Here is a 15736-nt window from a genome sequence, read left to right on the forward strand (position 1 = left end):
TCTCCTCTCCCCTGTTTTCTTCCTATAGAACCCATCTCCATGCCTGTTAGCTCATCGTTTTCCTAGCATGTCTCTGTGGCGTGGCGTCCAAAAAACAAAAAAAAACAAAAGTCTCATCGTCCCGTCATTGTTTTCTGATGTCTTTTCTGAGCTCACCTGATCATAACCTGGTCTCCGCCTACTGACCTTTTGAACTTAGCTTGACCTTTTTGGACTTTTTTTGCATGTGATCTCATTTTGTTCTATTTTGGGGAGGTGGGGTGGATGGGGGTACATTGTGGATGAAGGAGGGGAGGGAGGGAGAAGGGAGGGGGTGAGCGAATCAATGTGAAAAAGTATAGCATCATTCATACAAAAAGACTGAACTCTTACAGACAAAAACAAAACGTTTCTTTTTAAAAACAGAAAAACCCTGTGGCAAAATTATTTCCATTAGATTTATTTAGTTTTGTTTAGTTTCCTTCTTTTATGTTGGGTTTCCTTTTTGTTCCTTTTTTAATTTAAAGTAAACTTGAAAGTTCAGCACAGGGATTGGCATGCTGTCTTGTTTCTGGCTCCACTAGCAATATGAGGCCAGAAGCGGACACTGTCGGTTTCGATGAAAAATAGACTACTTCCAAACAGTTTTGAATAAAAACTGTCTGATCAATATTAGACTCTCTCAGAGCTCTGTAATTGTTTTTACATTTTTCAGGCAGTGTAAAGTTTTTTGATAAGGCCATTTTAAGTGGCTCTGTTTCTCATTAAAGTATATATAGAACCACTTTTTTCTAGAGTAGTTTAAGGTATTACAAAAATTTAAACAAAAAAAAAAGACTTGCCCTGTTTGGGGGGAGAAATGCTACCTACGTGTCACCTTTTGCTGAACTGACTCACAGATAGACAATCCGTGGTTTAAATGCACATGATGAAGAAATGACCTATATTTTCTACTGTTTAAATGTATAGAGCGAAAAAAAAAGAAAATACCTGTAACCCGCGTTAACGTTGGTGCTTCTTGTGAGTTTAGTTTTGGTTTCATTACAAGTCTGACAGTCTTAAGTGTCTCATGTTTTTAAAGAGAAGACTAAAAAAATCTGTTTACTTGAACAATAGACAAAGCCTTTCATATGAATACTATTATAATTGTTCCTTTTGTCTTTTTTTTAAGTAGTCCCAATTTGCAAAATTTCTTGTTGGGTAATTAGCTATATAAAATTCCTAAAAGGTATATATATATATATATGAATAAATAAATAAATAAATATATATATAACATGTCGGCTTGTGAAGCATCAATGTTATTATAATTTTATTTCTATCGTGGGAAACAATATTTAGATGTGTTTTGTTGTTCATTATAATGTGATTTTCTTTACTTATAAAGAAAAAAAGACAAGATCGGTGGAGTTTAGTGCCAAATTCTGAAGGTACATCCTGTCTATAGCGCGTCAGTGTATTTCTTGTGAAATTATTTGATAACATGGGTATTTTATTAAGTGTTTTGTATGGATCCCTCATATGTAAAAATATAGATTTAAAAAAGAGTTTGTTAACTTGCTATTCTGTGGTCTTGTTGCCTGAAACTGTTAATGTTTTGCTTTTTTTGTAAAGATGTAAAAAGTGCCCATGTGTCATACATATATATATATATAAATTATATATACACACACTCGCACGTACACACACACACACTCATGCAGACCTCACAGTTAACTTTACTTTGTTGTTGTGTATGAGAGCCCCTGAGTGTGAGATCCTCTACAGTCCAGTTTCCATGTCCCTCCCCACCAGTCTTTACATTACTGTTCACACGCTCTCTCTCACAAACGTCACTCGCACACACAGTTCTCACATGAGCCATTATACAAAGCATTCTTCAAAGCCTTATCACAAGCCTTTACACGAACACACTCACATGAACACACTCACATTCTCATATACAAACACCCTCGCTTCATCCGTGCTCTTTGTTTCTTACTCACGCCATAGGAGTTCCGTTTTCAGTTGAGAGACACATTTAAAGCCTTATTTGAAGCTTCATCTCTCTCATTATAACCTAAATCAAGGACACATTTTTAGTTGAAGTTGCTACAGACTGGGAGGGGGGCATCGTTATTTGTTGGTCATGTTTGTTTCACCTCAAACGACATGAATGCATTGCTTTCATGAGGTAAGCGAAGGGCAAGACTTTCACACACAAGCCTCAAACCCTGCCCAGACCCAGACTAAACAACGTTGATAGTACAGAATGATTTTCAGCGGTTTGGTTTTGTTGTTTCTTCAGTTGACAGTTTCTGATGGACATGTACCAGTATTGATAATTACACCATTATTACATAAATATGTTTGCCCTAATGTAAATGTTGTGTAATGTAGTCTAACTGGCCAAAACAGTGTTGAGATGCCAAAGTATTATGTCAAGATTCTCATAGTCAATCCGTTTACATGACACAATGCTGTCTGTCCGTCAGTCTCAGTATTCTGTAAAACTGCCCCGACTCCCTTCCCTGGAAACCTAGTTTACGGTCTGCAAAACGCAGCACTATTTTATACAAAAACTCACCAGTCGCCTTAACCAGGGAGTGTTGTATCAAAAGACTTGTCTAATAGGATCTAACATCTGTATGTAAGTAGGTGGTGTTTGCCAAGTCTAAGTGTACTGTATTGTACTGTACCTCCAGCTTCTCCAACTCTGGGGAAGCATGTCACCATTTTGTCCCACAACGCAGAGTAGAGAAGCAAAATGGCCGCCTTCTTCTTTAGTGTGGCTCTCAAACTGAAAACCAAGGGAAAATAAATAAGTTATTGTTATCCGTTTTATCGTCTTTTTACAGAGTAACAAGGTTTATTTGAAATACCGAGCCAAATGGAGGAGTGTTAGTAAAGTGCAGACGGGAAATAAATTAGATGAAAGGGTAGCTATCTTCTTCAGTTCTTAGACAGCAAAACAACAGTCTCAGCTAAGAGGCAGAGCCTTTACCATGTCAAATGACCAAGTCAATGCCAAACTTCAGTTGAGTACATAGCATATCAAATTGAGTACGCTTACAGACATTTCCTAAAGCAGTAAGCATGAGTAGTGCCATAAAAACAGCTATAACTACCTGCATAAAAGTCATCAGGATTGCCAATAAGTCATACTACACATATATCAGTGTTAATAGACCATTTTGTCATTAACGTGCGCTGATCGTAGTCTCCTTATAAGACAGCTGCCGTATTAGGCCTAAGACCCTTCAGGAATCCTCTCTGTGAGGAACATGTTTGCACTCTAAATACATTAGGTAACATAAACAGACAACTTATTTACATCAACTCACGGTACAGCATAATGTGTTGTGGGCGTATAGACTTTAGTTTTTCTGTTTGTTTTCAGTTCATCGCTTAGCCAACTACTTATGCTTTGGGAGATGGTAATGTATGGACATTTGTGTGTTTTTACAGAACTTAAGCATCCCCAATTCCCAAATCTCTGACTCACACATACACACACACAGCAGGTTGGCACAGTGTAGTCTGATTGAAGTTGCAGTCTGTTAGATGTTTCTGAAAAAGCACAAGAGGGTCCTCCACAGACAGACCGTTAGACAGGAGTGTCTGTTGAGTGCCTCACATCTCAGGGGCTGTCATCACCGATGCTTGTTGTAATCTTTCAATCTTGTCATTGTTCAGTTCTCTGTTCTCTTTCTTTCTTAATTATCTGAAGTGCTATTTATCAAACAATTACATTTTAAAGAAAAAGAAAAAAAATGTGTAGTTTCTTTGCATTTTGGCTTATTATGTCAAGTTTTGGGGGGAAATGTTTTTCTCGCTCTCTCTTTCTGTGCCGTAAGAGCTTGTTGTCTGTAGATTAATATCATTTTGTTTGATTCTAAAGGATTTCAATAGTTTTAAGTATTGTCTTGAGAGAAGCCAAAGTCAATGCATTTCAGTGGATTCTGTAAGCGTGATGTATGTTTGTTTGACAACACTTCGAAATCTGTCATTAGATGGGATTGAAAAAGTACAAAAAATGCAGGCTTTCCTATTTCTACAAATGATTGTACTTATGCATTTTGTACCAGTGAAACTTTTTATACTGGAGATTAAAGGAAACAAAAACAAAAAACTATTAGAAAAACAAACCTGTCTGGCCTCATGATGTGGCCTGACCTTTGTTGACTGGTTCCCGAGTATGATTTCTAGCTGGCATCAAGAAAGTTGTCTTTTGATATACGATTTTCTAGAAGAACGTTGGCTTGGTTTCTTTAATTAATTAACTTCTTATTTTGCCTTACTTCAGTGTTGTTCTTTTCGCAAAGAGGGGTTAGGCGAGTGTTGGTTTCTTTTTGGCTTATAAATAGCTATAGCCATTTCTCTATACATAAAAACGGTAAGTTTCATTTAACTTCTGTATTGTGACGTCTACATGATAAAACAATTAGGAATATACATATTTAGTCACCTTCAGTGGATTAATGTATTAGTTTAATAAAGAGATAAACTAATTAGAGGTTTTTGCTTTTAACTGTTTAGATTTTTCTGGTTTCTCTGTCCTCTGTGATCTAACTGTGTAGCTGAAGCAGTCAGAATTATTTTTGTAAACGTATGTTCTTGTGTGATGCAGTTATTTGCTTCTGTCTCCGATATTAAACCATTTTTCCTAATACTCGTCTCTCTCTGTGCGTTGTTGTTGTTGTTGTGTTCCAGTGGCTGTCTGATGTTGTAATGTTTCACACAACCCCAAATGTTTCACGTCTCTATTTCTCCTTGTCTCACTCTCAATCTCACTTTTCCTCTCCGGTGTTTGTTCCTTGTTTTACACATAGTACAGTTGATTTCATCCCCAAGTGACAACTCACTATGGTGTCCTCACTAAACATGGTAAATATACATCAAGGTGTGTGTATGTATATTACTGTGTAGCCCAAGATGCTGTGACAGTTCATCACCTTTTGGGAAAAAAACACATTTTCTATCAAATTTGTAAAACAAAATGCTACTTTAGGTTATGGCGCTTGGAGGCCATGATAATGAAACGTCTTTCAACAAGAAAATAGCCTGACAGGATTTTGTGAGTTGTAGGAACACAAACTGTTATCTTACTTAATCACTCTCACAACAATTGAATTATCATAAAATGAGCTCTGAGCCTAGCATCATCCTCCAATGTGTCTCTGCCTGACTACCTAATTGGCCGGAAGATTTCAAAAGAGGGCAGGTCTTGCTGCTGTCCCTGATTAGGAAACGGCTGCTATTGGCCAATGTGAGGGTTCCCTCATCAGGGATTGGCCTGTGCTGTACACTGTTCTGGGCATGGTCTGTCTAATATGTCTGTGTCCAACTCCACTTCTGTACTGTGTCAGTGTCACTACTGCATCCCCCAATGCGTAGAGAAATAGGAAAGGAAAGAGTCAAAGGTACACCCTCTAAACGTAGATTCACTATCAATTTGACCTATGACAATGTATCCAATTAAAGAATGATGTGTGTACTTTATAGAAGGATCACACTGTGTGTCTTGCGACATTTACAGGACCCTTCATTTCTACACCTCACAATAATTTTGATCTACAAAAATGAGGTCTGGCTGGTGCTGGAAGCAAACAACTGCAATGATTCCATTTATTTTTGCGTCAAGCAATATTTTTTTATTTTATCAGTGCAATACTCAACCAAGCTATTATGAAATATTGATTGTGGGTTTCAGGGAGGACATACAATAAAATGCATATAGCGTGTGGATCATAACCGTAGATAGATTTACTATTATCATAATCTCGCCTATAATTTCAGAAAGAGGATCTGTTTTTTTTTTCTCTCATGTGGTTATCCATTTTCCGTTCAACAATCCAAAGCCAAAGGAGGTGGGGAACAGATATTTTAAAAAGCACATTTAATGCTTTACCTGTCTGACAGAAAAGGGGGACGCTAAGAAAATTGCTCCAATTCTGCCATGTCAGGTTGGCATCATTATGAAAGGACATAATTGTGGGGTTGTTATTTCACAATTTACACACGCTCAACCAGGTGAATATCCAAACCTACACCGAGTATACAAAACATTAAGAACACCTGCTCTTTCCATGACAGACTGACCAGGTGAATCCAGTTTTTCACGCTCAACAGTTTCCTGTGTGTATCAAGAATGGTCCACCACCCAAAGGACATCCAGCCACAAGCATTGGCGTCAACATTGGCCAGCATCCTTGTGGAACGCTTTCGACACTTTGCAGAGTCCATGCCCCGACAAATTGGGGGGGACAGGGGTGAAACTCAATATTAGGAAGGTGTTTTCACCGGATTTGAGTTTCTCAACCAGGACTGCGAAAGCAACTCTACCATCACATCACCTGCTATCAAAAAGGGCCAATCAGGTAGGTGCACACTCACTAGGACCTCTGACCTCACCTGGAGACTACAGCCACATGTCAGGTAAGATCCTCCAACACATAACAGCTAAGTAACATGGTAAAGTACTATGTCTAACCAGGTAATCCATATCACTAAAACTGGAGCGGCTTTAAATACATTTTAATTGTCAAATCAATAAATCAAACATCAGATGATGCTAATTTCTTCATTACACATGCCATCAGGGTCACTTATTTAAAAACGTGTATTCAGGCAAGGAACTGTCAAGATAGTAGTAGACACTAGCAAGACTGTTTTGAAGGGGTTTTCATAGACTAATATGAGTGAAATAGTAGTGAAATAGTAGGGCACTGACAGTTACAAATGATATACAAGTAATACACTGCACTATGTTTATACTATAGAAAAGTCTGAGAGAACTGTCAGACACAGCAGTGTTTACATCACCGCTACACAGAACTGCTCCATAATTCAAATGTTCAGACACCCTACAGGGATACCGGCACAGCACACACTTCCAACACTACACTGCCACACTCTCCCTCTACCAGACTCCCTATGGGGACAGTAAAGACACTTCCTGCTGTACTTTCCAGACACTTCTACAGAGGAAAGAGAGAGAGCGAGGGAGAGAGAACAGGAGATGGGAAAGTGAGAGGGTGAGAACAGGAGATTGGAAAGTGAGAGAGAACAGGAGATGGGAAAGTGAGAGGGAGAGCGAACAGGAGATTGGGAAAGAGAGAGGGTGAGAACAGAGGCATATCCTACTCTCCCAGACGTTATTCCTCTCTCCTACAGCTTCCATCACAATTACATTTACATGGCCAATTATGCAAATTATGTGATGACGTCATTTTGCGACATCTAGCGACTTTTAGGACAGCCAATAGCTACTTTCCTTACTGAGGAGTTGGCAACACTGGACAGGCTGTGTGGACCCGCACGGGAGAGTTGAGCATAGTTCACCCGAGTTGTAAAAGGAACAGAAACTAGCTACTCTTTAGTTGACTGATGTAGCTGGCAAGGTAACTGCTGTTTAACTTAACAGAAGAAAAAAACTATAGTGTTTATTCGCAGTGCTGAGCTAGTATTGTAACTGACATGTAACGTTAGCTAATGTTTCATCCCCTCTCGACTGAGGTGAATGAATAAGCTACGCTAGTGAGTAGCTACCACAGCCAGGTCAGCTCTAGCCTATAGTTATCTGTCAGATAGCGATATGAGGTGGCTATTATTACTATCTAACAGCAGTTGTTTGTATGGACATGTTTTGTAGCCTTTGTTTTGTCACGTTTCAGAAGGAAATTAACTTGGCAAGCTTTCGCAAGTTTATGTACCGTTAGAGAGAGAGCTGGCCAAAAGTTGGCTTACATTAGCTAACGTTATTATGTTTGCCTTAATCAAACTAGACCTGAATCAAACGATGAAACCATCGGCCAAACGATTGAAGATTGATATGCTGACGTTTTTTCAGTGCAATGTGAGTTGTATTAGTCAGTATGTCAATGTAACTTTATTGATCTGTCAGTTTCCATAGCTAATTCCCTACTTTTCACACTGACACAGTAATAAACAGCTCTAACGTTACAGGCTTCACTGTCATGGTGCAGTAGAGGTCTGCGCGAGACCGATTTCTTCATCCCGCTCCCGCCTCCACCCGCTGGCTTTCTGTCCGACTCCCACCCGCTACGGCAAGAACTGGTCCCAAACCCAACCGCATTCCCGCAATGTTATTTTAGGCGTATGTGATGCAGCTCGCCAGCCATGGTCCCAGCAATTTTGTGCCCTATAGGCAATATCAAATGCGCAAAAATAACTTAACAAATAGGTTAAATTACCAGAGATTCTCACATGGCCTTTACATTGTATTACTGGGCTATATCAGCCAATATGCTAGAAGTAGTTTGAAGAGAGCACAGTTGGAGAGACTTGCACTTTCTCTTGAGCTATTTTTAGTGGGAAGATTTTCAGACGGAGAAATATGGGTGATCAATATTTAGGCCGATTTCTAGGCAATGTAGTAAACTATAGCCTAATCGTAGGCCTATTTAGGAAGTACATTTCCTCGGAAAGATAACTGTCCCGTGCTTCTCTGCCAATGTATACATGGGCTATAGCCTACTCAATTTAATTGAGACCACACGCGCTCCTGATCTCACAGGTATGGCTGAACTGGAGGCAGCAAGAATGATGACAGCGACTCTTGCTACGTTTAGCATAGTCCTATAGGATTTAGCCTACCTTTTAGGAGGACGATTTGCAGGCTGAGACAAATAAATGGGTAATCCATACTTATTGAAAATGAAAAGGCGAAACGCTCGCTCACCATTGCCTTTTCCTTTTCAATCATGATTACATTTTTGGACTGCACTTCGACTTGGTTGAGCGCCCTCCTTCTTTTCATTATCAGTATTTATTTACAGACACTGTAGTAAACTACAGTCTAATCATATTGAAGTTAATTTCATATTCAAATTAACTGCCACGTGATTCTCCACCCATGTAGGTAGGCTACTCTAGTTCAATGAGACCACACATACTAGGCGCACTTGAACTTTCACGCCCAACTAGGAGAGTTAGGCTACTGAAGTTGAAGCAGCGAATTCTGAGTGTGAATAATACGAAAAATGTGCTTTTAATACAATAGGTAGGCTAACGTATACAAAGCAGAAAGAGGAACGTTTCAAAATAATCTGTGGGACAGCAAAAATATTTTCATCCCAAAATCGTCTGTCTGACCGCCCGTTTACGCCTGCAGCATGAAAAATGCCGACCGCGCAGCGATGATCTCTGTAGGGACCCGCATCCCTGGATACAGATATGTTAGAATACCCAGTCATGTTCTTATAATCTCAGACATAAATTACTGTTGTTTAAGACCATCCATAGAACGCACTATATGCCAGTGAAACTGAATATCATGCACTCAGAAATGGTATTATTCTGCTGGAGGTGTAAAGCACAAAATGGGTCATATTTGCATATGTTATGGTCTTGTGAAGGCTGGCTGAATTCTGGCAAAGAGTATGTTCTTTTATCTCAGCATGTCTAGAGATTCTCCCTTCTCCCTGTTTTTGTTTGCATGGAAATGTTGATACTGGAGACTGTTATCAGAAGAAACTGTGTAACCTAGCATTTATAGTGGCTAATAAATGCATTGCCATTACTTGGAAGGTTGGTTATCCTCCCACAATGTATGGAAGAAATGTCAAGTTATGTACAGCATCACTAGATTTGTTTTAAGATTAAGGGTATACTGTGCAACTTTCATAAGGTCTGGATGCCTATATGGAATATTGTATGACAAAAGGAGTCTGTATTGAAAACATGCCCAAGTCAGGAGATTTAGGCAATCCCTAGCTGCTGGGCTGCACAGTCCTGGCCTTGGGGGCCTGCTGTACTGTTGTCACTCTGGCCTTGGCCTAACACACCTGAAACCAATAATGAATGTTTCATTAAGATCCTAAAGCTGAGTGGGGTGTGTTGGGTTGGGGCACTACAGGGCAAGGACTGGGTGAACCAGCTATATTGTGTGCAAGTTAAAAGAGCTCTACAGTACTATTAGGCCTATGATATGAATTATATGGAGGGTGTACTGTTTCTGTGTGTTTAATGTGTATGTGTGTTTTCATTCAACTTTTGTTTTCCAAACCTTTCCCTTGAGACATAAAAAAAAAGATGGGAAGGAAGTTGTGTTGGGGAGAGAGTTGAGTTATTGACTAGACTGGTGGGGGTCGGGTGTGTAGGTGGCTCAGGTTGGCTGGGCGGTCTGGCTGAAATTTGATATAGAGGATGTCTTAAAGCCATTCAAAAGTTGTCTTTGACTTTATTTGTAAGTGTTGTTCATTTGTTAGGCTATTGGTTAAAGGTGCAACACAATATTGATTATTGAATTATCATGGATCTAGTTCAGTCTTATCAATCACTTAAACCTATTTCATAATCTCTTACCTAGCTTGATGACTGTGGGCATTTTTGCTTACTTTTTGTTGTTCTAAATTGAGATGGCTAGAAAGGCCATGGGTCATATTAGATTGTGTAGAAATGCAGGAAATGTGCTTTAGTTGCCCCCAAAAAACGGAAGGGCCCCCAGACCCCCTGCCAAGTTATGTCCCCCTCTGCAAATAGCACTGCTGGGTGATTTTAAAAAGTAATAGTCAATCAATCAATAATATAATAATACTCTTAGCAAAAATGTTTTTTAATTTACAATATGTAGAATCTATGAGAATAGAAAGGTTCAAAACTTTAGTGAAACATCACAGCACAGTTAAAAAATATATGGTGTTCAGAGATAGATGGGAGGGGTTGAGTGGATCTGAAGGATGGGGCTAAAAACAAACAAAATATAACTTATTGTAAAATATACTATGCCTTCGGAAAGTATTCAGACCCCTTTACTTTTTCCACTTTTTGTTACGTTACAGCCTTATTATAAAATGGATTAAACATTACTTTTTTTCTCAGCAATCTACACACAATACACCATAATGACAAAGCAAAAACAGGTTTTCAGAATTTTTTCAAAATGTATTTACATAAGTATTCAGACCCTTTGCTATGAGACTCGAAATTGAGCTCAGGTGCATCCTGTTTCCATTGATCATCCTTGAGATGTTTCTACAACTTGATTGGAGTCCACCTGTGGTAAATTCAATTGATTGGACATGATTTGGAAAGGCACACACCTGTCTAGATAAGGTCCTACAGTTGACAGTGCATGTCAGAGCAAAAACCAAGCCATGAGGTCGAAGGAATTGTCCGTAGAGCGCCGAGACAGGATTGTGTCGAGGCACAGATCTGGGAAAGGGTACCAAAACATTTCTGCAGCATTGAAGATCCCCAAGAACACAGTGGCCTCCATTATTCTTAAATGGAAGAAGTTTGGAACCACCAAGACTTTTAGAGCCCCCCCCCCCCCTTAAATATACGTACTGTAGGCTAATAATAATTGTGCCCTGCCCTCCCATGCATTTCATATGCCCCCCTTAAGACTGAGGTCTGGCGACGGGTCTGCCCAGAGCTGGCCGCCCGGCCAAACTGAGCAATTGGGGGAGAAGGGCCTTGGTCAGGGAGGTGACCAAGAACCCGATGGTCACTCTGACAGAGCTCTAGAGTTCCTCTGTGGAGATGGGAGAACCTTCCAGAAGGACAACCATCTCTGCAGCACTCCACCAATCAGGCCTTTATGGTAGAGTGGCCAGACGGAAGCCACTCCTCAGTAAAAGCAACATGACAGCTCGCTTGGAGTTTGCCAAAAGGCACCTAAAGACTCTCAGACCATGAGAAACAAGATTCTCTGGTCTGATGAAACCAAGATTGAACTCTTTGGTCTGAATTCCAAGCGTCACATCTGGAGGAAACCTGGCACCATCCCTACAGTGAAGCATGGTGGTGGCAGCATCATGTTGTGGGGATGTTTTTCAGCGGCAGGGACTGGGAGACTAGTCAGGGTCAAGGCAAAGATGAACAGAGTAAAGTACAGAGAGATCCTTGATGAAAACCTGCTCCAGACCGCTCAGGACCTCAGACTGGGGCGAAGGTTCACCTTCCAACAGGACAACGACCCTAAGCACACAGCCAAGACAACGCAGGAGTGGCTTCGGGACAAGTCTCTGAATGTCCTTGAGTGGCCCAGCCAGAGCCCGGACTTGAACCCGATCTAACATCTCTGGAGAGACCTGAAAATAGCTGTGCAGCAACGCTCCCCATCCAACCTGACAGAGCTTGAGAGGATCTGCAGAGAAGAATGGGAGAAACTCCCCAAATACAGGTGTGCCAAGCTTGTAGTGTCATACCCAAGAAGACTCGATGCTGTAATCACTGCCAAAGTTGCTTCAACAAAGTACTGAGTAAAGTGTCTGAATACATATGTAAATGTGATTTTTTATTTGTAATAAATTAGCAAAAATGTCAAAAAACCCTGTTTTTGCTTCGTCATTATTGAGTATTGTGTGTAGATTGATGGAGAGAAAAAAAACAATTTAATCCATTTTAGAATAAGGCTGTAACGTAACAAAATGTAGAAAACATCAAGGGGTCTGAATACTTTCCGAAGGCACTGTATATAGTATGTATAAGCTGGAAGTAGAAGCCTAAGTGTTGTTGTCCATTAGTTTACTTCAATTTGGGGAGGGATGGTAGGGTTAGGGGAAAACAATAAAATAACATATATTTACAAAAATATATATACACTACCGGTCAAAAGTTTTAGAACACCTACTCATTCAAGGGTTTTTCTTTATTTTTACTATTTTCTACATTGCAGAATAAAAGGGAAGACATCAAAACTATGAAATAACACATATGGAATCATGTAGTAACCAAAAAAGTGTTAAACAAATCAAAATATATTAGAGATTTGAGATTCTTCAAATAGCCACCCTTTGCCTTGATGACAGCTTTGCACACTCTTGGCATTCTCTCAACCAGCTTCATGCTGTAGTCACCTGGAATGCATTTCAATTAACAGGTGTGCCTTCTTAAAAGTTAATTCGCGGAAATTCTTTCCTTCTTAATGCATGTGAGCCAATCAGTTGTGTTGTGACCAGGTAGGTGGGGGGAGGGGGGGTATACAGAAGATAGCCCTATTTGGTAAAAGACCAAGTCCGTATTATGGCAAGAACAGCTCAAATAAGCAAAGACAAACGACAGTCCATCATTACTTTGTAAGACATGAAGGTCAGTTAATACGGAAAATTACAATAACTTTTAGGTGCAGTCGTAAAAAAACATCAAGCACTACGATGAAACTGGGTCTCATGAGGACCGCCACAGGAATGGAAGACCCAGAGTTACCTCTGCTGCAGAGGATAAGTTCATTAGAGTTACCAGCCTCAGAAATTGCAGCTCAAATAAATGCTTCACAGAGTTCAAGTAACAGACACATGTCAACATCAACTGTTCAGAGAGGACTGTGTGAATCAGGCCTTCATGGTCGGATTGCTGCAAAGACACCACTACTAAAGGACACCAATAAGAAGAAGAGACTTGCCAAGAAACACGAGCAATGGACATTAGACCGGTAGAAATTTGTCCTTTTGTCTGGAGTCCAAAATTGAGATTTTTGGTTCCAACTGCTGTGTCTTTGTGAGACGCGGTGTGGTGAACGGATGATCTCTGCATGTGTATTTCCTACCATAAAGCATGGAGGAGGAAGTGTGATGGTGTGGGGGTGCTTTGCTGGTGACACTGTCTGTGATTTATTTCGAATTAAAGGCACACTTAACCAGCATGGCTACCACAGCATTCTGTAGCGATACGCCATCCCATCTGGTTTGGGCTTAGTGGGACTATCATTTGTTTTTCAACAGGACAATGATCCAACACACCTCCAGGCTGTGTAAGGGCTATTTTACCAAGAAGGAGAGTGATGGAGTGCTGCATCAGATGACCTGGCCTCCACAATCCCCCGACCTCAACCAAATTGAGATGGTTTGGGATGAGTCGGACCGCAGAGTGAAGGAAAAGCAACCGACAAGTGCTCAGCATATGTGGGAACTCCTTCAAGACTGTTGGAAAAGCATTCCAGGTGAAGCTGGTTGAGAGAATGCCAAGAGTGTGCAAAGCTGTCATCAATGCAAAGTGTGGCTATTTGAAGAATCTGAAATATAAAATATATTTTGATTTGTTTAACACTTTTTTGGTTACTACATGATTCCATATTTACTCACTTCACTATAATTCTACAATGTAGAAAATAGTAAAAATAAAGAAAAACCCTTGAATGAGTAGGTGTTCTAAAACTTCTGACAGGTAGTGTATATTTACAAAAAAACATATATGGGGGATTGGAAATTATGCAGACATTGATGGAAGCCACAATCTATCTATTTATTAACACACACTTCTAAAACCAAAGTTGCGCCCCTGCATTGTAGTATACCCCTCAGGAGATGGGAAAGTGAGAGAGAGAGAGAGAGAGAGAGAACAGGAGATGGGAAATTGGGAGAAATTGAGAACAGGTGATGGGAAAGTGAGGGAAGGTGAGTACAGGAGATGGGAAAGTGAGAGAGAGAGAACAGGAGATGGGAAAGTATGAGAGAGACAGGGTGAGAACAGGAGATGAGAAAGTGAGAGAGAGGGAGAGGATTGTTTGATGAGCCTAATGAAGATTAATCACCCAGAGAGGCAGCTATTGCCCCCCACCTCCAAGCAGAGACACACAGGAAACTCATCTAATCTATCAAAGTGCTCATATTATGGCTGAGGTTTGTCGACAGGCGGTACACAGACACTCCAAACAGATTGAGGTTGGTGCTGCAGACAGAGACATCCCAGTCCCACTGACTGTAAAGGGAGTTGACACTTGAAAAGTGTCCTATATGCTGCTATAATTATCATTATGTACAGTGGGGAAAAAAAGTATTTAGTCAGCCACCAATTGTGCAAGTTCTCCCACTTAAAAAGATGAGAGAGGCCTGTAATTTTCATCATAGGAACACGTCAACTATGACAGACAAAATAAGAAAAAAAAATCCAGAAAATCACATTGTAGGATTTTTAATGAATTTATTTGCAAATTATGGTGGAAAATAAGTATTTGGTCAATAACAAAAGTTTCTCAATACTTTGTTATATACCCTTTGTTGGCAATGACACAGGTCAAACGTTTTCTGTAAGTCTTCACAAGGTTTTCACACACTGTTGCTGGTATTTTGGCCCATTCCTCCATGCAGATCTCCTCTAGAGCAGTGATGTTTTGGGGCTGTCGCTGGGCAACACAGACTTTCAACTCCCTCCAAAGAGTTTCTATGGGGTTGAGATCTGGAGACTGGCTAGGCTACTCCAGGACCTTGAAATGCTTCTTACGAAGCCACTCCTTCGTTGACCGGGCGGTGTGTTTGGGATCATTGTCATGCTGAAAGACCCAGCCACGTTTCATCTTCAATGCCCTTGCTGATGGAAGGAGGTTTTCACTCAAAATCTCACGATACATGGCCCCATTCATTCTTTCCTTTACACGGATCAGTCGACCTGGTCCCTTTGCAGAAAAACAGCCCCAAAGCATGATGTTTCCACCCCCATGCTTCACAGTAGGTATGGTGTTCTTTGGATGCAACTCAGCATTCTTTGTCCTCCAAACACGACGAGTTGAGTTTTGGTTTCATCTGACCATATGACATTCTCCCAATCCTCTTCTGGATCATCCAAATGCACTCTAGCAAACTACAAATGGGCCTGGACATGTACTGGCTTAAGCAGGGGGACATGTCTGGCAATGCAGGATTTGAGTCCCTGGCGGCGTAGTGTGTTACTGATGGTAGGCTTTGTTACTTTGGTCCCAGCTCTCTGCAGGTCATTCACTAGGTCCCCCTGTGTGGTTCTAGGATTTTTGCTCACCGCTCTTGTGATCATTTTGACCCCACGGGGTGAGATCTTGCGTGGAGCCCCAGATCGA

The 15736-nt window shown here is 40.5% G+C and overlaps 1 protein-coding gene across 24 annotated transcripts in view; it reads left to right on the forward strand.

Moving 5' to 3' along the window:
• Positions 1 to 4630, forward strand: part of LOC121559430 (CUGBP Elav-like family member 2) — a 166055-nt gene extending 161425 nt beyond the window's left edge. For all 24 annotated transcript variants that reach the window (XM_045215434.1, XM_045215438.1, XM_045215440.1 and 21 more), the window contains one exon: positions 29 to 4630. The gene's annotated coding sequence lies outside the window, so the exon portion shown is untranslated. The remainder of the gene's footprint in view (positions 1 to 28) is intronic.
• Positions 4631 to 15736: the final 11106 nt, after the last annotated feature.

This window comes from Coregonus clupeaformis, unplaced genomic scaffold (genome assembly GCF_020615455.1).
Source record: "Coregonus clupeaformis isolate EN_2021a unplaced genomic scaffold, ASM2061545v1 scaf0442, whole genome shotgun sequence".
In the NCBI taxonomy this organism is placed as follows: Eukaryota; Metazoa; Chordata; class Actinopteri; order Salmoniformes; family Salmonidae; genus Coregonus; species Coregonus clupeaformis.